Genomic DNA, 26,510 nt, shown 5'->3' on the forward strand with positions numbered 1-26,510 from the left:
TACAGATTTGGATGCCTATTAAACAAATCTGCAAAAAGTACAATGCTTCACAAAGGTCAGAAAAACATGTCTCTAAGATGTCACCTCTTCCTGACCACCCATAACAGAAGGTAAAAGGTTGCACTCTAAATCTGGGAAATTACAGAATAAATGTATCTGTGAATCCTTAATTTGAAGTGGGATCCTCCTTGCCTAACTTGCAGTGTCTTTGTCATTGTCCACACACCCTTTCTGGTCTCTGGTGAGAAACAGACATTTCCAAAGCATAGTGCATTTTCTTCTCCCAGACTCATTTAAAAAGGGTGAGATAAAACTGCCTTTTAGAAGTGCTTGTTTCTATCTAGTGACTATAAATGGAGTCTAGACAATTAGCTCAAACAGGAGTCTGTGCTGTAAACTTCTAAATAAGGAGTGAGGAATCTCACCCTTCTATCTATAGGACAGTTGCTGCATTGGGCAGATCTCTTCCATCACCTCTCTTCTCCCAGACAAATTCAGTCATGGCTGTGGATTATAAACAATGGTTGAAGTGAGATTTCCAGTTCCCAGTCACTTCAGACACCTGCAGCCTTCTCTGGATGTGGCCCTTGCAATCCCCACAAACTATCATACTACTGTATAAATAAGACCAGTGGCAGGCTACACCAGTGAACTATGGCTTCTATCTTGGTAAAATACGCATGCAGTAAATTTCATTCCTTTGGATCTGAACCTGGCAAAACATGTCACTAGTATGGCTGAGGTTCTCTGAGCTGTGCAATAGCATTTTATCATGGCTTTGATCAAGACAGTTGCAAAGTTCTACAGGAAAAAAAATAATTCAAGCAAGCATCGTTTTTGTTTGCACTGGTATCAGTCCAGACCACTTTATTGAACTCTTCCTCCTCAGCTGCAAAAAAAAGGCTGGATTTCTACCATGACAGATGGGTGTTACATATCAGCTCTTCAGTACAAGATTCAGAGCTAGTACAAGCATTCACATTTTCATCTACATCTCACCTTTGTTGATACATGTGATGCAAATTAAGGTGTCAATGCAATAAAGCATTTGATTAATAGAGCTTAATTTTAAGCACACAAATACTTTTCTGTGTTCAATAGGGAAACTCAGGAAGCATGCGAATAAATGTTTTGTTGGATTGGTATCTCTATTTTCACGAGAAAACAGAAAAGAAAATGGAAGATGAGAACACAGAATCCTGGGTATGAGGAATCCTTCTAGGGAAGGTCCAGCTCTCACTAAGCAGGGGAAATTCATGGAAAAGGGCATCACATGGTAACCTACACACTGACACACATTAGACATAATATAGGGATCCAATCAGGGATAATACAGGGAAGAAAAACTACTAGCTGATACTCAGATGTTGTTAGAAAGAAAAAGCTCCAGTGGTATGATGCACAGTTATCAATTAATCACCAGTCTCTGCCTAAGCTGCATAAGTAACAATGCCCTGTGCAAATACTGGGTGTAAACGAATAGCAGCAGAATGGAGGATGAGTAGACTGTGTGCAGAGCATGCCAGGAAAGTAATATGAAAGCCACAAGGGACGCAGAGTAGTAAAAATAGACTCAGCTGATACTGTTACCCAGAAGACCAGAACTGGACAACAGATATTACCAGGAGAACCAGGAGAGCACCTCTGCTTTCTGCAAGTAGATGCTTTTTGCCTACTTTGCTTGCAGAATTATTCACAGTCCAGTGGACACGAGTCATTAATTTTATGGTGCCTGTTCATGCCAGCTTTCTCCTACTTGACACCAACATGCTTTTACACAGGTGGATTTGCAAATCCACTTATTTTTGGTCCTGTTCCTTATTTATTCAGAGGAACTTCTCAGGAATGCAAAGCTAAGAGGCTGCACATTTTCCAGAACAGAGGACTCTAGACATATTTTGCCAAGTTTATCTGTCATATGCATGTTTCAGCCTCTGTCACTTGTACTGTACACTCAAAACAGCAGTATCACTTCAGTTTTCAGAATACAAAGATTTGTAATGTTTAATGTAGACCACCTACATAACATCAAGCCACATCCTTTCCTGTTGACAGATGTGATTATGACAAATCGAATACTTTCAAACACTTTCAGAAAGGAGAAATTACTCCAACAGAATAGTGTAATGCATAAAAATAAATGCATTGAATAGAATAGATTTTTTTTTTCCCAGGATGTTTGTCTTTGTGACTTTTCAGCATGTCTATGTACTGTTTTTCAGCCTCTCACTACACCCAAGATACACAGATAAATACACAGGTGTGCGTGGTTTGGTAAGTATCTCTAGGATCTGATGCTTGCCTTATCTGTTAGCTAAGGAGAGCTGTGAGAAACGATGAGATTGGCAGCATTACTCTGGATAAATTAGATTGTAACATATGCTTCTCTCCTACAGCAATGCTGATGTAGTTCCGGGGGCTGTTAAAGACTGTGTTATTACTACTGGGGCATGGGAGTGCCCAGATGAAAATTAAGCTGTAGTCCTCTGTGCATCTTTCTGAATGGGAGTGCTGTTGGGAGTACCCAGGCCAGTTGTGACCCTCTACAGCCACCCCTGCTGTAGCAGCCCAGCTTTTCACGCAGATGTGCTGTGAACACAGGATCAGGGTGAGAAATAGTCTTCACCACATGGTCAGGCAAACACTGCCCTGGCACAATGGAGGAGGAAGGGCTGGAAAGAGGAGAGCAAGGATTTCTTAAAAAGCTCTGTCTGTCCAATACAATACTAAGACCCTTTTTAAAGTCGGCTGCATCCCAAATAGCCTGCTCCTATTGGTAATCTAGACCTTGTAATGGAAATCTGAGCAGAGCTGTGACTATTACTAATGCACTTAATACATTAGGAGTTCAATTTTGAATGCCTTGAGCACTTAGTTCCCCTGCTAAAGTGGATCAGAGCTGTGGTGGTGTAGTGTAACAGGCACAGTCCTATAGTCTTTGTGACCTTTTGTGAGCATCTGAAAGAGATTGCATTTAATGATTTTAAAATGTCAAGGCTCATTTCAGGCAAAAAAGGAATCAAATTGGGTTTCTGGACTGTGTAAGCTTTTGAAATGAGTCCACGGACATCCTCAGACATAAAACACTGGTCTGAAATACCATGGAGGCTGAATACATTGTATTTCAGAATCAGGTCTCAGAGACAGTAATTTTGAAATCCAGGCCTGCAGAATAATAATGTTACAGCACATGCCTGCCGTAATTTGCTTTTTAGTTCATTCTGGATTACCTCAGCACAACAGAGTAATTCATCAGTGCATAAAGCATGCAGTGACTGGAAGTGTGAATTATGCATGAAGGATTATTTTGCTCTGATGTTCTGCTGGATGTGTATGCTTGTGCAGTGTACACTGGAAAGTTGCACTAACAGACCATGATGACTGTGTGTTGGTTTGTGGGATATATAGGGTGCTGTTTGAAAGCATAGTAAACTGTGTTATGATGCTAGTACGAAAACTGCATCAAGAGTATAAATAAATGATGGTTTTAAAATATGAATTATGCCATAAATAAATGATCTCTGCTTCTCACATTCAGCCTCCATAGAAAGCTAGCTAACCAAATTTGTTATTCACTATCCATAGACAACCTGGCCAAACAAGGTTTTTTACTTCATTGACGCAGACAGATCCACCAAAGAGTGCAAACTTGTCATGTAACCAGTAATAAAATATCTGTTGATGACATAATTTGTCTGGCTGGTTCTGGCATGTCTTAGATTTGAATGAAGCTCTCCTGGGATTTAAAATAAAGATGCAGAATTAGACTTCTGAAGATGGAATCCAAGTTAATCATCATAATTAAAAACAATAACAAGAAGTCATTTCTGATGCATTATATAATAATCACGTAATAACATGTTCAGTTGAAGCTAAATTTGCAGGCATATATTGGTTGATGTGAGTGCCTATTAACTTTTCAAGAACATCAGCAATGAAAGCAACAGAAAATACAGGAAATGTAGAATTAACATGCAATTTCTTTAACAAGTTAGCTTGACCATCTTAATTTTAGAACTGATTAAAGAATAGATCTATTGTATGAAATGCTTTTAAAAAGTCACAATTATTTTTATTTTATAAACTCTTTAGGAAATTATACTTTTCTATTATTTTAAAACTATACGAGGATGCTACTTGATTTAGCAGATTTCTGGCTTTTGTTGCTCTGTCTTGCATTTTTCCGTTTTCACTTCCACTTTGGAAAGCAAGATGATTCACACAGAGAAGGAATATACAGCAAATAGATTTTTCTATATTTGGTTGATAGCTGCGTTTAGAAATGCAAGAAGGTAATTTCAGATTAAAAACATCCTTTTTTATTATTTTTTCATAAAAGCCTTGACACACTTTATGTAATCCTGACCTTCTGATTCTATCTGGTAAGAAAAAAATTCTGTCAGCTTTTCCTGTCATATTTTAGGTCATTAACTTAACCTAAGAATTAGTAATGCCAATTTTGAGGGTAAAACATTGGTGTAAATTTTAAGGAGGGGAAAACATTTCCATTTTTGCAGTAAACAAGTTGCAGCTCTAACCATGCAGCTATTTTCATTCACCTGTTTTGCTTAAAAGCAAATGGTCTATTCTGTATTGAAAACAGTACTGAAAGCTATATCTTCAATAAAAATAACATTTTAGTCCCAGATATCTATTGGGGAAAAGAATAAGATTCCAAATTTATATGGTGCTGGGATCACTGCCAAAGGTAAAATTGATTCATGAGAGATGTTGGGAAAAAAAGCAAGAACAGAAACCAGAAGCCCTCTTACTCCCAAACCTGCAAGGTGCTTGAAAAAATTATCCATGGGATGTGTACCAGCCCATGATGACAACAACCAGAAATAGCTCCATGCTACCCTCAGGAATACAACTTTGTGTTTGAAACAGCTGTTTCTCGAAGCTCTGGTGCAGTCAGTCACTGCTGGATGGTTATCCTGCCCATGAAGGTCGCTCCAGACCAAGATAAACATCTCAGTACTACAGCGATGAGGCAAATGGTTCTATACTATTGCCACTTTCAACAGCCAAGAAAGGGATTGCAGTGAGACAAAGGGACTCGCAGATCAGCCCCCACAAATACCTACAACTGCAATTGCTGGCTGTGGTGGTGGCTTCCTGAATGGGGAGCAGAGATAGACACTATTGCACCATTTTCACCATCACCCCCAAAATAACTGCCAAGTAGTCTCACGAATGCAGGTTCTTGCTTATTTTTTAGTTATTTAAGGCACAGTAAGTTCCATTTATCATAGCCTTTTCTGTGAGGGTAAACTAAAGGCTTTGGGGTAGGATTTGTTTAACGTGCTTTTTGCTACCTGGAAGTCATGAGGCTAGGGTGAGCTAACTGCCTAGCTTCCAAGCTATAGTCAATGAACAGACTTGGACGTATCTAGAGACTAATTCCTCCTGCTTATATTAAGCATCTATGATTGGCTGGAGGTACCCTTTTTAGCTCAGAAAAGTCTAATGTTTGCATTCCTATAGATAGGCTGGCTAAATTAGAATCCTTAAAATACAAGTTTTGAAAACAAACTGACAAACCCCAGCATAATAGGAAACAGAAAAACACAGCTGACTGTGAGTCCTTGCAAAACATCCATGTATCTTGCTTACTCCCTGAGCTATTATGCTTTGTGAAAATGTCTAGGAATCATTCTGTGAGGTAAAAGTTAATAAACACTTTCAACATAGGTATGGCAGAAATAATTCCTCTTATCCTACACTGCTCACCTGGGCCCTGAAAGGTTGTTAATTAACCTCAAACAAGTCCTTTAGCAAGGACTGACATTTCATGGGACTGCCCCAATGCAGAGAAGTCAAGCAGCCTCCTCTTTCCCCCTGCAGCTGAGGACAGAGTTATCGTTTGGATGCAAACACAGAAGAGGTTCCTGCTTCTGATGCTGAAAACGGGTTGTGACGTGGCAAGATGAAATTCTGCTCTAATTCCCCTATGCTCTACTTAGGCCAGTGAAAGGAGCCTGTAGTTGGTTTTTCTAAAGGGACAATGTGAGCTGCTGTACATTGTGTTTCTGTCTGATCTCCATGTTCATAATATTTCTATCAGCTGCCACTGGAAAGCACAAGTCCCCAGCGGTCAGGACCCTCAGCACACCAGCCCCTCCATCACTGAAATTCAGAGGTGATTAGAATCCTGCAAAAAATCAATATTTTTTAATAGGTATTTGCTGAGTTTTATTAAATATCAAACAGAACTGAGACATCCACTTATTGTTTATATCTGCTGTCAATATTGCTTGCTTTAGTTTTATTTTTTTTATTAAGCTAAAGCAGATGTGAGTCACTGGCAGACTTCTCATTAAAACAATGTTTGCTGCCTCTTTTGTGGGTTGCGTAGGAAGGCTGCGATAAACACTTCACATTGTGTCGCCATCAGTTGCTGCCATTGTTACTAATGAAATACTAATGCCCTGATAATGCAATTGTAAGTCTAATTTACCTCTTGGGTTTCAACATTATTCACCAAATAAAAAAACATTCTGAGAAATCAATTCCACTGAGCCATGACAATTTGCTCCAGCTGAAGACCTGCCCCCCCTACTCTTGAGGTAGGTTTGGACTAGAAAAAGGAGCTGTCTGGCTAATACAAGCATACTCTGTAGCCTTTGTCAAAACAGTTTTTATTCTCATCCAATGCAAACCTCAGGCATTATTACAGGGTTTCATGGAACAGATGTTCTTGAATTTGCATAATGACAGACAGACTGCCTTTTCTTTATGAAAGGTCACTAAAAACCAGTGCTACTGTGCAGTCAGTCCTGCCTTCGTTAAGCAATTTTAGGACAAAACTGCTTTGTCTTCACTTACAGTTTTCATGACCACTGCTCTACATACTTTAATCAGACAAAATTAAGGCCAAATGATTGGCTTATGCCACACCACATGGCTGTCTAGCTTCCCCTAATTCCTAAACATTGGCCATTCTTGCATGATTTTTCAAATAACAGGACCAAATCCTCACCTGCTGTTAGACAGAGTAACTCCAGTGGAACTAGATGATCTTAAGGTCCTTTACAACCCTAACTATTCTATGACACTGGTGAAGATCTCTTGGTTGATGCTGGCTAAGAGAACCAGCTCTCAAAGAGAACATCCCAAAACTGGGTGATTCTCCTCAGTTTAAATCCACTGTTTATTGGGTTGGGGTTTTTTTTTGGCAATAATAAAATTAAATTGACATGAAGTTTCAAAGCAGAATTGCTATTTCTCCTAAAGCTGATTTCTATTTAACAGCATGTACCCCTATGTATAAGCAAGCTGTTCTTTTCTTTGTGATTTGTATAAGCATATCAAGTATGTGACAGGAAAGTTTTAAATCTTCTACATATAATATCCCAGTGAGAGACAAACTCCTCCATGGAGATTCCCAAACAGAAGTGCATATTTGCCTTCAAGGCAAAAACTGAACTTTGCATTGTGGTCAGCATGCAGGTGGAGCCTCATTGAGAAAGCTGATAGCCTGTAAGAGTCCTCATAGAAAGTCTTTGGGAGGGGCAAAACCAAGGTAAAAGAGAAGCACAGCACTATGCAGTACTCTTAAGTCACGTTGAGATGCCTGAGATGGGAAAGAAATCCTTTGTGTAACAAGAACCTGGAAATGCACACAATTCCAGCCTATGAGATCCCTCAAATAACCAAATAATGGAAGGTGGACCACAAAGGCTTACAATTTTTTTCCAGGTAGCATAGTGTCAATTTTCAGTAAAGTATTCATTTTTCCACTATGTTTTCTTTTTCCCTGAATTCCACACTTGCTGTTGCTGTTATAATACCCAGAACTAGGTGATGATGTTAAAAATTGTCTCTTGCCTGTATTTCAGGTTAATTTAATACAACTGAAAGAACTAATGGCTGGCTTCTGCACATGCAACTGAATGGCAACACAGAAGAAAGCATGTGCTATCAGAATTAGTTAGATACTGCCTAGCCTCTTGAAAGAAGAAGAGAGTGAAGGAAAAAGCAGATTAGGTCCTTGATTTGCTGGACAGTCATTTGGACGGAACACTAGTTTAAGCAGAAGAATAGGAAATTACTGAGAAAGAAGGTGAATCTGGACAAGCTGTCCCACCCTCCTTCACTTGACAGTCCAGGCAGAGATGAGAGGAGCAGTACCTCTGCAAGCTGAAGTGGACACTGCCCCTCAGGGTACACAAACACAGAACAGCCCCTGTTATTTTCACTGAAGTCTCAGTTCCATGGCACCATGGGAAGCCTGGACTTTGCTTCTTTCACATCAGTCATTGTAGCTCTGGTGATCCCAGTCGGGACCATCAGGGACAACTAGGGGAAAGCAGCTTGGGCACATTGTGCATGGAAGAAGAAATGACTCACAGCTCCCTTTCAAGTGTAACTCTGGAGAAGAGGAAGTTCAAACATACCTATTTACAATAAAATTCCCACAATTCCTTAACTCTTCCAATATGTATCTTGCTTAAAAACATTTACACTTGCATTAAGTTAAACAATTTTGCACTTACTTAGCAGAATTTTAATATGGGATGCTATATAAAGCCATTCTACAGTCATTTAAGGATAATTTTCACAGCTCATAAATGTTTGACTGTTTTATTCCTTAAAGCAAGTGCAGGTTGCGCTTGTTTTTCAAGTACAAGTTGAATTTGTTTGTGCTAGCAATAAAATAGATTCCAATAATAGATTATTAGTTTGCATGATAACACAGGAGGTGGAAAACCTCAGGATTTTCTGGTTTCTGATTTAAAAGGCTGATATACTAGATGGGAAACTGAAATTAACTTCAAAGTTTTAGATTAAATTATCATTGCCTATTTGGATGATGAGCTAGTTTCCCTCCAGTACCTGTTTCCTGATGTGTCTTTTCTATTAAAAGGCTCTTACAAAGTACAAGATAGGAAGCCTGTGACTATCAGTCCTCCTCACAGACAAAATATTTCAGTACACCATGTCTGCAGGTAGTATTTTCTAGTAAGTCAGCCAATACTGTTGGGGAAAAAAAACATGTTTCAAGATTTGGATTGTCTGTTTTAATTTCTTTCTTTAAAACTTTATCAGTTGACCTAGCAGTAAATATTATCTGTGTTTATAAACTTTGTCTTGCTTATACTATGAAATCCTCATGCTTACTGTAATAAAACAGACATCTCATTTCTGAAATAAAACAATGATGGGAATGAAGCTTTTTTATTGATTAATACTGGTGAACAAAAAAAGATAACCTGGTTTAGTGAACTCATTCACATTTATCACTAGGGAATAAGTTGTTCTCAAAACATAAGCACAACCCCATAATAAGGTAATGTATTTCCAGCATGTGGAAAATAGCTCTTTTCTGTTGTGTGAAAGAGACCTGAAAGCTATATTACAGCTAAGTAAAATATTAATCTTTACTATGCTTAGAATTTTCCTTTGTTACTGTTTTTTGAATGTACCAAATATTCACAAGATATGTCAACATTTAACAACAGAGAGGGCAAAAATCCAGCTCCAGACAACTATGCCATAAGAAAACTGCTCATGTTATCCTATGGAAATTTTTCCTAACCAGAGAAATTCAACAGTTTTTTCCCAGGAGTCGGCATGTATTCTGTCATTCCTGTAATATTCATCACTGCCTTCTTTTGATGTCTGAAATGTGACTCTATGTAGTTTTTTGGCTGGAGATGCTCACTTATGAGTACCAGAAAAATTCTTAAGAATTTACAAACTTCACTTTCCACTGGCAGAAGAGAAAGGGAGTGAAAGCAGTTGTTTAGATATTCACCATATGACAGATGATCTCACAAGTTCAATCCCTGCAGGGCAAATATGAATCTAATTTTCCAGGCTACAATTTTGCAGGATGTCAGCTGACTGTAGGCTCCTAGTTCAACTCCTGAGTATGTGCCTGTTTCCCACGATGCTGATACCCTTTTGAAATCAAGCCCCTATAAGCTTGATTAAATATGAATTTGAGAAATTTTATATAGACACACAAATTGTCTTAGAATTTGCTCATAATGCACAGTGGGTGTAAACTGGAACATAGGAAGTTCCACGTTAACATCAGGAAGAACTTCTTTACTGTAAGAGTGACAGAGCACTGGAACAGGTTGCCCAGGGGGGTTGTGGAGTCTCCTACACTGGAGATATTCAAGGCCCGCCTGGACAAGTTCCTGTGTGATGTACTGTAGGTTACCCTGCTCTTGCAGGGGGGTTGGACTAGATGATCTTTTTAGGTCCCTTCCAACCCTTGGGATTCTGTGATTCTGTGATTCTGTAAGATCTACCTTTTAAGTGTCTCCTACAGTTACTATAAATAAGATTTACTATTTTAAAGGTAGCCAAACAAAATATGTGTTCATCATCTCTCAAAACCTGATTAGCTGCACTGGGATAAGAATGATATGAGAATGTAGCTTTTTGCCAGTAGCTGTGAAGTTCTGGACAAGACAGGTAAAGATTTGGCATAACCTGAAATTCATCACTGAGCTCTTACTAAGATTTGGAGGAGGGGAAGCTATAGCACAGGCTTGCCTGCTTACTCATTTTGATAACAGTGACAGCAGGTACTCAGCCAGGAAATAAAGATGTCACGTCTTAATACTAAAGTCAGAGATAAAAATCATTTTATATCATGGTTAAGGGAGAGGGAAAGAAGATATTCCACTGGAATTGCCATGCCACCTGACTAAGATGAGATGTCCTGCTGGAACAGGTAAACAGCAATATTGAGGTAGGGAGGGAGCATTGTGACTGGCAAGAAACAGTGAAAAGGCATTAACATACAGGAACTCTACCAATATCCAGGTCTAGCCAAAAGCACTTAATGAAGAAACTCACAAACATGATCCTAGGACTTGAATGTTTAACTTTAAAGTGCTTGAAATGAAAAAAACAATAATAATCAAAAGAATGTGCCTCTTCCAAGCTCATGGCTATGATTTTTGCTTGAAAAAAGATGCAAAAAATATTTTTGGCTTTAAGCATATTCCAAAAATCTTGTAACAGAAAATGATCAAACATCAATTCTAGCATGCATGCAAACTTAAAGTGATACATATAGCAAGAAGCATCTAATTTTATATTTGTAAAAAAAAGTCATTTTAAGATTTGGTTGATAGTTGAAACATTATGAAAATCAAAAACTTACATACCTTAAACAGTTCAAATTCAGAAATAAGTGTGTCTGTCAACTTCTATGTTTATTTCAGTAAAGAATAAAAGGTCTTGAATAAACAAAAATGCCATATGAAATTCCCATGCAAAATTAAGTTTCACTGAGCCTGAATATACAAAGCAAAACCAGAACACAAAACCCCTAGTAGCCAGTGTTGGGAAGGTTTATTTTGCAAAGGTCAGGCTTTCTGTTGATTTTGTACCCAGTTTGCAAGTTTTTTAAAATCAAAATCTGGCACCCCAAAATAAAATTGTGAGTGTGTGCTTTACCTGCAAAAAGAGTGACTACTTTCAGACTGCTCTTCCAGGACTAGTCCTGAGGCTATTCAGATCATTTAAACAGAAAGACATGTCCAAGCAGCAGGTTCTTCCTTCTTTTAAGCAGCCTATATTGTGAAAAATAAAACAAAAAAAGTCAAAGGAGTCCACCTTTCTCACTTACTTCCTTCACATTTCACCTATACACAGATATATTTCTAATACATATCCATAAACCCTTATTTTAAATCTACTTATTATCATGAAGGATGCTTACATATGTTGGTCAGGGAGCTCTTCTGATCTTAAAGACTTTTGTCCAGTCCATGCTCAATGGCAAACCAGCACACAAATACAGAAACACAACTGTCAATACTGAGATTTGCCATCATGTCATATTTTGTCCCCTTTCTACTTCCTTCTGTGTCAGCTGCTTTTCTTGGGGGCTGAAATCTTCTGTTTGCTTACCTCCCGAGTGTTAACATTTGTCAATTTGTCCTAAAGTTTGAATGCAGCCCTGCTATTTGAAATGGTTTTGAGGAAAAATATCTGCTGTCTCTCTATCTTAAAACAAAATTAAAAAAACCCAAACACACAAACAAGAAAATAAACCCACAAGAAAACCCAAAACAAAACACCAAAATCCCATACAACCCACAAGCAAAAATCAAAAATGAAATCAGGCTCATTCAAATCTTGCTGGCATACAACTCAAAATACAGAAGTGAAAAATGCTTAACACTAGAGCTGAGCAAACTAAAGAGTGTACATCTTCCTCTGAACCCTGGGGCAGAATTGTGCATGTAGAGGCAGATACTGTGTCACTTGCTAACATAGCTTTGAATTATTAATCACACTACCTATCTGGGTGCATCTTGAGCCTGTAGTTAGTATGGAAGGGAAATACCCAGATCTCTCCCCTAATCTCTTGCAAAACGGAAACCTGTAGAGAGGAAACAGCCTCCACTAATAGCAAGCACCCACAGTGGCAGTGTAACAAATGATTGCTCTCTATGTGTGAAATGAAAAGGACATCTGATGTGCAGGATTGGTTTTCACTGTTGTTAAGTATTCTTTTGGTTAGATATGTTCTCTTGACCTACAGTGCATAATGAATTTTCCATTTCCTGATGTGTATGTATAGCTAAGTCTAGAACTTGGTACTCTTGTGGTTGTTTCAGCACACCAGCAAAATCCACATAAATGTAGTGTTTTTAACAGCTTGTAGCTGGCTTACTGTGCATATCAGAGCACACAGTCTCCATCGTGGGACTAATCTGGTCATGCGCTAAAAGCCTACAATCAGTAATCTGCAGAAGGAGGTCTAATGTTATGCTGACTGGGAGAGCTACGGTGAAATCATTGTGTCTTTGTGATAAGAATATGCATCTTTAATGGATAATATGATGCCACATGATTCCCTTTACTGCTATCTGAAGAAAGCATGTTTAGTCTCAGTGGCATAAATAATCCCTTTGAAGTTTTGTTGTGTTCCTTTGCACATACAGTCTGTTCCGCTGTGAGCAGAGTGTGCTGTTCTGGCTGCTGCAGCCCGAGGTCTGGCTCTGGCAGTAAGACTCAGAGCTTTCCCTTTGACTTTTCCATTAAGCTTCTCCCCCACCCTGCCTGGTTATACAGGCTTTTAGGCAACTATTTTGTTTCATGTCATGCCATCATGTTATCCTTTAGAGGTAGATAGATTTCCTTTTATCGTACTTCATAAAACGTGAGCTGATGTTCTATATATAAAATTATTACCCTCTTCTTTTTTAAAAAAAAAAGAAAAAAGAAAATTAATAGTGAAATTACTACAAACAAAGGTACAAAAATGCATCAGGCAAGTGTTTCTAAATATAACTCATGCTGTTATTGATCAATTAGAGTTTGACAGATTAAATAGCAAAACTGAAATGTCTGTTCATATGTCTTAGTGCTAATTATTGTCATTTATCAAAACAAAACCATAAAGCCTCATAAACAATGAACAGGATGGTGATTATTCTATAGCTGCATCAAGAGGCTTGCAGCATAAATAATTTAAATGCTGGTAATCGAGCATTTTCAAGATTTTTTTTTTTGTTTCATGAAAATATACAAAATCATGGCAACTATTTTGTTAAGTGAAAAAGGTAAAATGCTCTGAAAGTTACTGCTGAATTATTGCTACTATGAAAAAAAAACAAACATGCAAACAAGCACCACTCTGCTTCTGGGCAGTGCATTCTACTCCATATATGCCAGAGCTGCACGTGTGCCTGTATAGACAGATGTGCACACTGGATTTGCAGACATGACTGTGAATTGAGTAATTCTTCTGGAGTGACAGCAACAAAGCAAATCATTAATCTGCTAACCACAGAGACAGAAGGTCTACAACTACACTCTTCAGTTATACCAAGTTTTTGTTCTTTGTTACCAAGTTCTTCAAAACAAAATGATGGAAATAATGGCCAGAAGCCAAAAGATCAAACACTGAGCAAGAACAGAAAAACTAAAAAGAGTGCAGAAGATAATAAACTCAAACATGCACTAGTGCAAGTAATCCATGCCTTAATTTATGAAACAAGCTGCTATAGGTGTTGCTTTCACTATGGTAAATCCTCCAAGACTGCTCTCACTGTGTATGGCTAGTGGCAATCATCAGTCCCTTTGGATTCAGACTTATAGTTGCACAGAAGGAGCAATATAACTTCTTAAACACCAAGGGTTACAACTTTTTTTTGACCAGTCATGTAGGTCAAGTGCCACAAAAAAGCTAAGAACTTGTCTAGGATCAAAATCAAAAATCTCAAAGCCTTCATTAAGTTGCTGCTGTGATCACAGCACTGAAATACCCACATCTCTGAAGTCTGCACCACTAATACACTTTGTAAGCATCAATACTTCTATTACTTGGGGTTCTGCACATATCCATGCAAGTCCCAACTGAAGCTAAGATGTTTAATCATATGAGCCAGTAGACACACTCTTTCCCCCTCTTAATCTCTTTTTATTTATTATTAATAAAATAATAAATTTTCTCAATTATAATAAAAAGAATAACTTTTGTCCTCTTAATAATGGCTCAGGCTATTCATCCCCCTAAGTCGGAATCCCAAGAGGATGTAGGCATCTTTCAAAAATTGTGAAATAAATTTAAGATTTGTCCCCATCCTCAGAATTTCTTGCTCATACAGACTGCCTTGGTGGTATTCTGGATTCCTCCCTGAAAGACTGGAGCTTTTCTAGGGACAAGCTGGATTCTGGCTGGAGGCTACTTTAGGCAACAGCAGGGCAGAATTAGTGTCTGATTCCGTGAGAGAGGCAGGGACTGACATAAGAAAACCCCAGATATATCAGCGGGGAGGAAAAAAAATATGTATATATATATATATATATATATATGAAACTTATGAAAAATCACAAAGTCAGTACAAAAATCTACATAAGAATAGAGAGGGCTTTGGGTTTCAGTCTTATTTTGGCAGTACAGTTATAACTCTTGGTGAAAAGATATTTGGCTGAGGAAATGGGGTACTACAGGAACAAAAAAAACGGCCAAAAGGAAGTCCTCACTCCATGGAATTACAACATGGCTTTGGTTCAATCCACCAAAACTATTCAATCCTTAACACCACTTCTGAAGAGCATAATTCTGAACACCTAATCATAAAGTAATTATCACATTGTACTTATACAGGACTAGCAGATAGCCCTTTTAATCTGTATATTCAAAATCAGTACAGGTAGATGCTTAGCTAAGTACAGTTAGATGCTTCATCTTTCAGCTGAAGTGAGATTGAGTTTGGCATTTTTATCTTCCCAAAAACCTGGTTATCAAATATAATGCGCTCTTTTGGCATCAGAAGCAGCCTTTGTGCTCTGAGGTAGATCCTGCTAGTATCAGTTAACATTGCTCTACCGACTTACTGGAGCTTTATCAATTTAATCAAAATGTAAATTTGGTCTGTTAGTTTAGAAAAAAGAATCAGTATCTCCTGATAATACCTAAATATGCATGAATTGGCAAATAGCTGAGTCAGTTTACCTGAAAATAATTGTGTAATTGTTGTGGAATCTAAAAATTACAGGAAAAATTTTACATTAAGATGCTGCTGTATTGTTTAAAACCAAAAAGGTATTGAATTTACTAATATAGCATATGCAAATATGAATGTCAGAGTTTAGCATAATATATAGAGCATGAATGAGAAAAAAGAAATCCATACTTGTACATGTGAATTCACCGAATGTATTTGAAAATCATAGTTTTCACACCTTGTGAAGTTTGTTTCTCACTTTAAAAAATGTGCTGCAATATACAAAGAATAAATAGGTCAAAATGGTGCCTAGAGACCAACATTGACAATCATTGCAACCTTCAGAGAAGAATACAAATATCACTTTTGTAAACAGCCAATGTTTCTGCTGAGGGATGCACTTGTGAGTTTTCTTCATTTGGAGATTTTGTGATGTAGACAAAAGAGAATTTGCTTTCACGGTAGCTAAGCAGAAAATGAAAGTTTAGTGTGTTCCCTATTTGACCACATATACTTTGAGGAAATGCCAGTTACCTCTCTGGAATGATAACACGTTGGGGAAATATCCTCACTGCTTATGTCTTGCAAACTCTTTTCTGTAGGACTCAACACCATACCGAATCGCATTTTAACGAGGCATTTCACTTCTTATTTGGATCCTGTTGTAGGCAAGTGAAAGAATAAATCATAATATACTTATTCAAATTCATGTATTTAACTGTGAATTAAAACGTGCTGAAGATCCTTTAGAAAATAATTAAAAGATTTTAAACATTTTGAAGAGGAAGACTTTCTCACCTAATGAGCTCCTGCTATGCCATGAGTGATGAAATACAGCTATCCTGTAAAATAAGGTGAAGTACAACAGCGCAGAAAAGATACAAAAGACAGTTATCCACCTAGCAGAATGACAGAAGGAGAAGCAAAGGTGAAACAGCTACATTGGATTATTTACCTTTATAACATCTCCTCCAAAGCTAAGCTCCTCTTTCCATTTGCTGCCATGTGCACTTCAGAAATCAACATTCACAGACCATACAAAAATGTGAATTTTAGCATACAAATCATGAATATTTAATTCTTCTTTTTCATGTTTTTTCAAGAACATTTGACAATTATTTCACAAGACAGATTTTTTCCTAAGCGAAAACGAAAGCCTGCAACAGCTGAACTCAGATATCTGCTAAGATGACTGCTGACAGAAGTGTTCAGGGATGCTCAGACGCTATGCAGAAATGTTAGACATGTCATTCTTCAGTTGTTATTCTGGATTCACTAAAAAGGTGATTTGCAACATGTAGGTACCAAGGTTTTTGTGCTGGCATACTTTGCACATGTGTGTAGTTACATAGCGAAGTAAGACACACTCCAAGACACTTAGAAACCTCCTCAGAGGTTTTGGTACAGTGAAGTGTAGAAGATTTTGGCCCAGACAGGAGTTGGATAAGACTGGGTGACAAGCATGCACTGCCTTGACACAACTCACTGCTTGACCACTCCACATGGTCCAGCATAGCTGAGGTTAGCATCATCTGTAGGGGAAAAACACTTTTACAGAGTGAAAAGAAGGTGCTGCCCATACAGCAGGCACTGCAGCAGAGCCGCCTGCTTTGAACCGAAGAGTTTAGGCACTTACAACCCCACTTTTGTAATTTACTAATTCTCAAAAATGCATTTCTTGTGGATTAGAAAATTCTGGTGAGATACTGAGAACAGTTGAAGAGCATGGGACCTGAATCAACACCCTCCATTTTGGTGCAGTGTTATAAAATATATCTGGAATTACAGGCTAGATTCTTGGTTTAGGTTTTCTGGAGCTTCAGAATGGCACAAAGGGGCTATAAAACTATATTAAAGCTGATTCAGATAAAGCACTTTTATAACAAAAACAGGTTTGAGTTAGCATGAGTAGAAATAAACCTTTCCCTCAGTTCTTTCTGAAGCTTTGTGGCATAAGAAAGAATAAGCAGGGAGTTGGCCTAAACACCAGGGTGGGCAGGGAGAAACTATACATGGAGCTTTATAAAGGCAACTTTAGCCAGTCAAACAGGAATAATGAAAACCTTGTTGGAGGCAGAGGCTATCTCACACTATTGCTTGACTCAGAGAACACAACTGCACAGGCAGACCAGCACCTCAGCAGCTGCAGTCAGGGCTTGCACCAACTAAGGAGATAAGTAGGCAGAGATTCTTCGCTGCTTCTGAAAAGACATGCTGTTTATAAAGCTCATTCTGGAGCCCTTGAGGTATTTAATCATAAAACATCCTCAGCAAGTTATAATAAGTCAATATTGTCAATAGTCATCACCTCCCCCCCCTCCTCATGGTACATTAATAAGGGGGGAAACAATGACTGCAGTCATCCAGCTTGATCTTCTGCCTAATGCAGGCTGCAGGACTGCCTTGAATTCTTAACATCCCTATGAACTTTTCACCACGAAAATTTAAAACTACATCAGGCCTCTATTTGGCCCTATATATTGTTGTGTAAGAAGGATATGATCATGCTTGAGCAAGTACAAAGGAGGTCACGAAGATCCTCAGAGGGCTGGAGCACCTCTGCTATGGGCACAGGCTGAGAGAGCTGGGCCTGTTCAGCCTGAAGAAGAGAAGCATCCAAGGAGAGCTTATAACAGCCTTCCAATACCTAAATGGAGCCTACAAAAGAGCTGGAGAGGCACTTTCTACAAAGGCGTGTAAGAATAGGAGAAGGGGTAATGGCATTAAGCTGAAAGAGGGTAGATTCAGACTAGAGATTAGAAAGAAAGTCTTTATTGGCTGGTGAGACACTGAACAGGTTGCGACAGAAGCTGTGTCATCCCTGGAAGTATTCAAAGACAGTCTGGATGGGGATTTGAGCAACCTGGTCTAGTGGAAGGTGTCCCTGTCTGTGGCTGGGGTGGTCTTAAGATGATCTTTAAGGTTGTTTCCAACTCAAACTGTTCTATGATTCTATTATTTATTTCTATTGATGTCGTATCTGGAAATCATGACTGTGATAATGTGGCAGGCAGTGTACAACAGCATGAGTCATCTTTCTTTATCTATCTATAGTTTAATATCTGTTTTAAAGTATTGTCAATGGGAAGAAGTAGTGAGAATGTCCAGAGAGCAATTCATGTTATTCCAGTCTTAGACAAGAAAGATGAATCATCCTATGAAAGCCTCCCTCTCTCTTTCTTAAATGTACAGGGAGTCTTAATAACTAACTGAAGTAAGATTTCTCACTTTTAGAAAGCTAATGTATGGTGAAGTGAGGGTCACGTAATTGCCTAAAAAACTTACAGCCTAAATGAGGTAGACCACAAATAGGAAGGAAAATAATTACCCTGATATGAGAAATGGTCTGCCTGGAGTAACACAATTGCTATCTAGCAGACTATCATCTTTTTGCCCATTATTCCTCTTCACCACGTTTTGTCAAAGAATGGCATGCAGTAAGACCTAAGAAACACAGTAATGAGTCCTTCAGTTTGTCACCTGCACCGTTAGGTGCTAAGATGAATAGTCAGTTTTCTCAAACATTTCTACACAGTTTTCAAATATAACTTGTTTCTTTCCAGGAAAGAAAAAAAGAGGTGGAACTGAATGAAGTATAATAACTCGCTCAGTTTACTGCAGTGTTGTTAAGCCTTTACTATTAGTATATGGGATTTTCAAAGTAATTTCCAAAATTACTTCAAAAAGGCAGGTTTGGTTACATTGGGGATGGTGTAAAAAGACTTAACTAGTGCTGCTGGATATCCGTTTTGTCATAGAACATTTAAATACAAAAATACAGATTTTCCCTGCAGATGACAGCTTCATTGTCTCAAGTCCCCATCTGATGTTTATGAAGTAAAATATATATATAAAAGAAAACCAACAAAAAACCACCTCAAAATATTTTCACTTACCTTTAGATGAGATTCTATGAGTCTTAAAAAAAAATAACTATGTTTCTTATTTTAATTTAATCACAAAACTTAGGGGGCAAAATTCCTAAACTCTTGCCTGGATCTTTAAAACATGCTCAATGAAATGCAACAAAATTTTTTAAAAAGACAATATTACATGAAACAGCTTCTGCCTGAGACGTTACCTGTTACCTTTGCCAGACTATACAAGTTTTGTTGTAGAATGCTGGAGAAATCTAATACTGTTGCTGCATGTATCATCAAACTACTTTTTCAGGACTGATAAATGTAAGGTTGAAGAAGGAATGCTGAGAAGTAGTCATACAGACGTCAAAAATCCAAAATAACTTTATTCATCCGCAAGCGTCTTATCAGCCAGGATGGATTCTGCAGTAAATATGTGTGCTGAAGACATAACTATTAAGAAAAACAATCAACTTTCAATATTATCACAAAGGTACAGAAATGTTATCAAATGAATGATAATACTGTATAAATAATGGTGTGTCCTTGTCTGGAATATGACGTTCAACAAAAAAGGTATAGCAGAAATAGATGGACTTGTGTGGAATATGAATAAGCAATGTTACTGAAAAAATAGAGTTTGGGTACATGAGAATAGAACTTGTGATATAAAGACCGAAAAAAACCCAAACACACAACTACCTACTGAAAACACAAATCACTTTCTGGCTTATATAAACCAGGAATTTGCTTCAGCTGTACTCATATTTCCGTAACACTGTTTTTCCGTAAATTGTCTAGCCATCTGATTCTTGTAAGACTTCTTATGAGAAAAAGAAGTTTAATAAACTATATAAACAGGAAAAAAGAAAAATTAATGCAAACATGATTGAATATTAAAGTCATTAGTAAACTATCAGCAACATAGCTTCATGAAGATGTTTTAAGAACTGCCTGCATAGTCAATAGTTTACAGATAGGGATGCCCAAATCTGTTTGGTTTTATAGATTTGGCTCTGAGTGAAAACTTACTTACTCATTTCTAGTACAATGCTAAGTGCATGTGAGAGGTCTCTGAGAAAACATAGCTGGCAAACTCATTAAGAATTATGAAATCAGATCATTCCAGGGCTGTTTGCTCTGATGGTCTGTCTGGTATGAACATACAAAACAGTGCAATGATGTGTTTGAGCTTACGTTAGTTTGCTCATATTGGCTAAATAAGTATCTGGACATGGAAATATCAGCATTCATTGCCTTCATCAAACTACAGCGGAGGAGTAGTTTGGAGGATGTAGGCAGCAGGGAGGAATTCATTACAGACCTCCGCACCGTCCCTTCCCTCAGCAACCTGTGACTCACAGCTCTTGTTTTTATTTTCTCCTTCACAGCAGCCAATTTAGAGATAGACAACCTCTGACCCAAATAAAAGCAACTATTTCTAGCTGTTTGATGGCATTTAGCTACAGTTTTGTGCTGTTTCCCTCAGGCAAGAAGTCTCTCAGCTCTGTAGTAAACACTGGTCCTTGTCCCCTGAGCTCTCTGGTTCTTTCATACCTGCCCTGGAGCTACCAGCTGGATCCCAGGCTTCCTCCTCCATCGTCTGACTGAGAAGGGCACTGACATGTATATGGGAGCAGCAACATCCCTGCAGAGCACAAAGCAGCACAGTTTTGTGGGAGAAGGCAGAAACATCCTCAGACTGCATGAGAATGTAGCTGTACATCTGTCATTGCAAGTCTTGCCTTTCCAATACTGGGGGACAACCACCCACTGAATGCTGAGCTATAGGAGCACAGTCTGAGGCAGCACCTTGCCTTGCCATGACAGGGTGTATTGTGAAACCCAGTGACTGATAGATAGAGCCATCCAAGGTTAAGAGATGTATTTGCTGAAACACGGGTGTTTCTCATACATAAATACATACATATATACATGTATATATGTGGATATGTTTATATATGCATAGCTATGCATAAACATGTATGTATACAAGCTAAAAAATTGTGTTTGTACGGAATGGTTCTGTTTGTCACCTCCTCTCACAAATCACCAAAAAGAGGGTTAGGAGAACTTAGAAAATGCCACAAGAGACTGCATTTGGTGGACTGATCTGGGTATGGTTCTGGGTTTTATTGTTTTGCAGGGGGTGGTGATTCAGTGTTTCACTTGGGCATTTTTGGAATGAAATAAAATCTTTTAAACTTGTATTTTATTTAAAAGCTAGGGATAAAACAAAATGGTAAGTCATCAAAAAAGACAGGGCAGCTCTCCGTTATTAAAGTGCCTGGAACGCTGTGGTGCACTTTTTGCACTCTGAGAAAAAGCTGGGAAGAAAACAATTCCCTCACAAGCACACGCAGCCTATAATGTTCACAATATACTGCTTAGGTAGCTGGGAACCTGGCTTCTCCCTCAGGTACAGAGAGCTAACAGCCGAGCGAGCGGGGTGAACTACAGATTTGGATGTTCCTGTTGAATCCTGAGCCCCAGGGCATGAGGTGGACCTCTGTAACACGTGAGGTCCAAACAATGGGTAGATTTTAAGCTGATACCAGCACCACTGGCTCTGTAGCACTCACATTATTGTTTCAACAATATCTGAGGGCCAGACAACTATTAATCTCAGTGTTGGAGCACTGTCGTTTATCTGCTGTTAGGTTTATTTGCAGTTAGGTTTATCCACTGTCAGGTTTATTTGCTGTCAGGTTTCTGAACTGCTGTTCTTACAAAGCTCTGAAGACACATATGATCACTAGTGATGGGTGAGGCTTTAAAATGCCTGATATTAAACCAATTCATTTAGTACCCCATTTTTGTAATGCCATTTTTGAAAACAGTAGGTATTTATGTTTTACATCTGGCTAGAAGATTTAACCCAACCAGTAGCCCATTTTGATCACTAATGGTTTCTCTGTAGAGACAGAGAAATCAGCTCTTAAAATTTATATATATACACACATATATATAAAAACAAAAGTGCATATATATCTGTAAAAAAAGACTAAAGGATAAAGGATAGAACAGAACACCTTATGCTGAAGTATTGTGTTTAAACACATAACTGCAAAGGCAGAAACATATTTTTCATGAAGGACCAGAGTAAAGTTCTTGTCTAATATTTCCCTTAGTAGTATGTCAAATACTATTCATTATATTTACACTATGCATTTTTTTAAGTGTCTTTCTTAAAGTAAGCCAAGAACCTCTACCAATTATTTATCAGAGTTTAGAGCAGTAGTTATGTTGGTTGGGTTTTTTAACGTATTTTTGATGACTGGAGCTGTGACCTGTGTTGCAGGAATGAGGCACCCTGAGCAGTATACAAAGAAGGTTGTGCAAGATATCAATTGTTGTCACATTTTCTTCCTTCCTTATTAATGCCAGAAATTCATTCATATTTCAGGTATTTGTGTGGCATTTCTATAGACTCTAAATGTGGTGATTAGCCCTCTTTGACTCCATAGTGCTATATTTTGCTGCACAGAAAATTACAAACCTGTGTAAATATTTAAATGTACAGAAGATTTTCATTTGCGGGCACTATGTGCTCAGTGTACATTGATCTTATTGTAAGGAAGGGCAGTATTACATACTCCCAACTACACACACAATTTTTGTTGTTTCTGTACCTCTGTTTAATCTAAAGCAAACTCATAATGACTGAAAGAATACAGCAAGCTGCATAACAATAGTCAGTATCCATGGCAGTTTCCTAATTGTGTAATTCTCCTGCCACACTGGAACATATGGATTCCTTCTTTTCTCCTCCCATCCCACTTAAATGAAATTTTTAGTACTTCTAATTAATTAAAGTTAATTTCTGAGGACTGACTGCTTAGCTCACCTTCAAAACTGTTGGCTGATATAGACTGAAAAAAAGTAAAAGATAAAAATCTTCCTGCCATAATGGGGTTTACTGCTGAAAAAACAAAAAATCTCAATCCTTTTTCTAATTTTTAAAGGAACTTACAAGACAAAAAGAAATGCTCTTTTGGCTACAATATATATATTTTGTCTTTGCTTTTCCTCTACTTTCTTCTTTTTTAAAAGCAAAATGGGAGAAGGCAGAGAAGGGGCAGATATAGACTCAGGAATAAACAACAGCTTTAAAGGTAAACAAAAACATTTCAAAATATAATCAGAAAAGTTCATTGTGTAAGACTGGTGAAAAATTAAAAGGAACGTCTGCCTTCATTATCTGTCTTCTGAAAAACTTCATGAATTTTAACCTGTTATTAGGAAGCATTTCTTATTTCTTTTAATAGGATGCTGTGACTGGAAGAGGAATATCAATTGCCTATCAGTTCACAGTTTCCTGTCCAATACAAAACTAGGTGGAAACTAGTTTAAATTTTGTTTCGAAACAAGTTGAGAAAGGATCTTGATGATAGCCCTGTAGTTTTCCATCTTGGCCTTTATCAAGAACAGAATGTCTGCATTTTCTACTCACAATGACCTTGTTCCATTTTCTTTTTTTTTCCTTTTTTTTTTTAATTTTTTCAGTGTCCTGCAACAGCAACTTCTGTTTTTCATCAGACCTGACCGTTTCAGCTCTGTTTTCAAGACTTACTCTGTTGGACTGCAAAATGATAAACACCTAAACTTATTTGATTTTCATCTGCTAATATCCTTTTATTTTCAAAAAGAACACGTTCCTCCTTGCATTGTTATCTCACAACTCAGCAACTGCCTGTCTTTGGCCAGTCATGAGAGCTTTCTGTTGGTTACTTTATTTTGGCAAGGTTTAGAGATGGATGTGAGTAAGAAAGGACTTCTGTCTCTTCATCTGTTTGCCCCACTTTTTTTGTAAAATAAAGGCCATCTGGATTTGATTTTGCACTGAAGAATGTACAGCATGTACAGAATTTGTTTTCCATGTGAGAGACAGCATTCAGTTACAACTGCTTGGATTGTAAGCCTGCAAATGTTTGTGGCAAAATACCTGGCTTCAAGTTCTGCTTTCTAAAAAGAAATGTGAGCTAAGCCTGATCTTGGGGGTGATCTTGGGGGGGGGGGGGGGGCGGTAAATGCCATGTTGGAGAGCCTGAGAGTTTAGTATAACCCACACACAGCCATTAGTGTGCTGACCTGAACTTTGTGTGGCCGATCTTAATAACATGTGGACTTCTATAACCATGTGGCAGTTCTGGTGAGAACAGATCAAAACCACAAATAAAACATATAATGGCTTTGAGCTGAAGGAAGGAAAAAAAAAAAAAACAGCTAAAAACCAACTTGAGGAAAGTATAAATTTAGCCTGTGGTGTACTATGTACTCGACACAGGGTGTCGGAGAGAGGTGTGGTTTGTTATTGTGAACTTCTCTGCTTTGCAATAACAACTCTCCCAGCAATCGCCGTCATAGCAATCATCTCCGTCATCATCATTCAGAAGAATATCTGGGCTCTGTGGGGAATACTGTGGATGTAGTATAGATATAATATAAATATGATAAATTTTTGCATCTGAATTGTTATGTGCATATACTTAGAATAGTTAGGGTTGGAAAGGACTTTAAGATCATCTAGTTCCAATCCCCTGTGCCACGGGCAGGGACAAAGCACGCTAAAAAACACACTTAAGAAAACTTGTTCAAAATGTTGATGGTGGCTTACATGGAAGGTGCTGCCTCTTCCGGGAGCACAGCATGGCTCAATTGAATAAGAAGGGAAGTATGGTGATGTTTTGCCCCCTGTATCATCAGCATCACCCAGTGTGGTAGGCTTTCAGGTACAGAGGGGTCAGTCCCATAAGGGCTTCACTGAGCTACCCTCTGCATTTCCTAACTTTTTAGGGAAGAAGAAACCTTGCCAATCTACTGAGGTGTAAGAATACCTCATTACTTCCCCTTGGAGATAGGGCAAAATGCCATAGTCTTAAAACTGAATCTAAAAACTCAAGAAATTATAAGACATTCTGTGAAGTAAGAGATCAAGCTATGCTAGAGGAATCAAGCAGTAGGCTTAGGTCCAGTCTGAAAGGTTGCTGTAAATCTAAGTCTATCCCAGGGGTTTGCATCCAAAGTTGTCTTTAAAATACAGCACTGCTTGCAAGTTTAGGTACAGGGAGGAGAGAAGGATGATTTTACATGTTTCCTTTCTCTCTTGACTTCAGTACCATCCAAGCTAACTGAGAATTAAAAAAGAGAGAAAACAATAAAAAAGAGATGCAGTTTAAAAATAATCATTTCAAGCTACATGCATACTGAACATACATAGGCAGTCCCATGGAGAAGCTCCCAAAGCAGCAGCAGTAAGTGACAGTCTAAACTCTCCTACACTCACTCCAACTCCTGCTCCACACATCTATAAGCTATAGACATTTGTTTCAGTTAGTTGCAGCCATTTTAACATCTAATTGTTTGGTCTAAACTGAACATTTAGGTTTCCCCCTATAATCAAGAGCAAGGAAAGGCACGTCTAGAGGGGAATTTTGAGATAAGCGGCCAAGACATGGTCTGCTGCTGCCTGGACATTGTCCATAGAGGAAAACTTGGCAACAGGCAAGCCTAGTTGCTGGAACGCAAAGGAGTCTCCTTTCACAGAGGTACACACAGGATGTAGGACCCACAAAAGACTGCAGGAAGTTCAGCTGTTGTTGATTATAGTTTTTCTTTTGCCTTTTTCAAGTGTATATCAGCCAACAGCTTTAAAACCTCTTTGTTTTCTTTCAACTACCACTTCGTGGTACATTGCTGACATGCATGTTCCACACACTGTTCACAAGAGTTGTTTTTCAAGTTGCATCACTTGTAAAGCATCGGTTAGCCTTTCCCCAATCCCAACCAGAATGGAAACATTTCTGCCTGTATAGCATATTTCCATTTCTTCAGAAATATATATTATTATTTTAATAATCCATCATTTAATGTTATCAGATAATTTAATACCTATTTTATCTCACACACATATAATTGCAGTTACTATCAGGCTACATATTTTAAAGGTATGTTTGATCTATCCCTTGTGGTGGGTTTCACAAAATCTCTGCCAAAAAATACTGAAGCAGTTTGTGGGAAGCTACAGAAAGTTCAGCCTGCACAGTCTGTTTCATTAGGTCTAAGATTATATTTTGGTTTTAAACTCAAACAGTGCTCACTGAAATGCCATCAATCAAGATAACAAATGAATTTTTAAATGCCATATGTTCTCCAAGTGAAATTTTAATGAGATATTAAAATGTGCTTTAAAGCTCAGGTTATACAAAATATCTTAATG

At 38.1% G+C, this 26,510-nt stretch overlaps 1 long non-coding RNA gene across 4 annotated transcripts in view; it reads right to left on the reverse strand.

Annotated features, from left to right (window-relative positions):
• Positions 1-833: 833 nt before the first annotated feature.
• LOC136009812 (uncharacterized) overlaps positions 834-26,510 on the reverse strand; it is a 59,087-nt gene continuing 33,410 nt past the window's right edge. The window contains exons 1-4 of one of the 4 annotated variants that reach the window (XR_010610665.1): positions 19,520-19,564; positions 15,966-16,090; positions 11,425-11,540; positions 834-3,736 (exon numbers count right to left, since the gene is read on the reverse strand). This is a non-coding gene — a long non-coding RNA (uncharacterized LOC136009812). Of the gene's footprint in view, positions 3,737-11,424; positions 11,541-11,689; positions 12,288-15,965; positions 16,091-19,519; positions 19,565-26,510 lie in introns of those variants that run through there. The other 3 variants (XR_010610666.1, XR_010610667.1, XR_010610668.1) reach the window with 3 other exon arrangements.

The sequence above is a fragment of the Lathamus discolor genome, chromosome 1, assembly GCF_037157495.1.
Source record: "Lathamus discolor isolate bLatDis1 chromosome 1, bLatDis1.hap1, whole genome shotgun sequence".
Lineage (NCBI taxonomy): Eukaryota > Metazoa > Chordata > Aves > Psittaciformes > Psittacidae > Lathamus > Lathamus discolor.